At 38.7% G+C, this 807-nt stretch overlaps 1 protein-coding gene across 2 annotated transcripts in view; it reads right to left on the bottom strand.

The window, feature by feature from the left end:
* cnih3 (cornichon family AMPA receptor auxiliary protein 3) overlaps nt 1-807 on the bottom strand; it is a 26,608-nt gene that overhangs the window by 11,329 nt on the left and 14,472 nt on the right. The gene's annotated exons all lie outside the window — the stretch shown is intronic.

The raw sequence follows: 807 nt of genomic DNA on the forward strand, positions 1-807 counted from the left end.
GTCTCACTAACAAAAAACTCTGCTAGGAATATGTTTATTATTTGCTGAGTAAAGAGATGCCATCTGTTAGGCCTACCTGTTCAGAATGAAAATTCACTTTTGTTTATTTACTCTCTGGCTTGATTCTCACAAATTATCACTGTGCTCATGTCAGCCAAAGCAAAGACACTGTGGCCCATTGGGAAGTGATAAGAGCCTTATGCTAATGATAACAACCAAGATAATTAATAATGATAATAAATGACAAACCACATGCCCTGTGTACATAAAGACCCCAACCGAGAAACAAAGAGGGAGGGCGGAAAACAGAGCTAGCTTTAAAACCATTAAATGGCTTTAAACATAGCTTGTTAAATCACAATTTAAAGCGGTAAACCATTTAATAAATGGTGTGTCTGTAAAATTACAGGCAATTCAGCTCAAGCACACATGAAGCCCTTGTGAACACTGTTTGGATAAGTGTTTTTGTCAGGCAGTGTTTTCTTTTACATTTGCAGTCAGGTGAAATTGAGTGACAGCAGAAAGCTTTTCTGCAAGGTGCACATGCACACGGAGCAGCTGGGACTATAGAGAGCCTCATGCGACCAGACGTATTACTCATGAATGTGTTCTGCTGATGTTGGCACAATATATATGGAACATAACAGGTTCTGGCCCCCTGTAACAGTGCTTGGATTCAAATGTTCAAACACCCACAATGCGTTCAGTTTCACATTATAAAGGTGTGGGAAACACCTTATGATAATACCTTTGATTAATAAGTCATTATTTGCAAACTGAGACCACAAGTGAAAATGCTTCTATTTC

Source organism: Sinocyclocheilus grahami, unplaced genomic scaffold (assembly GCF_001515645.1).
Source record: "Sinocyclocheilus grahami isolate Dianchi unplaced genomic scaffold, SAMN03320097.WGS_v1.1 scaffold306.1, whole genome shotgun sequence".
Taxonomy (NCBI): domain Eukaryota; kingdom Metazoa; phylum Chordata; class Actinopteri; order Cypriniformes; family Cyprinidae; genus Sinocyclocheilus; species Sinocyclocheilus grahami.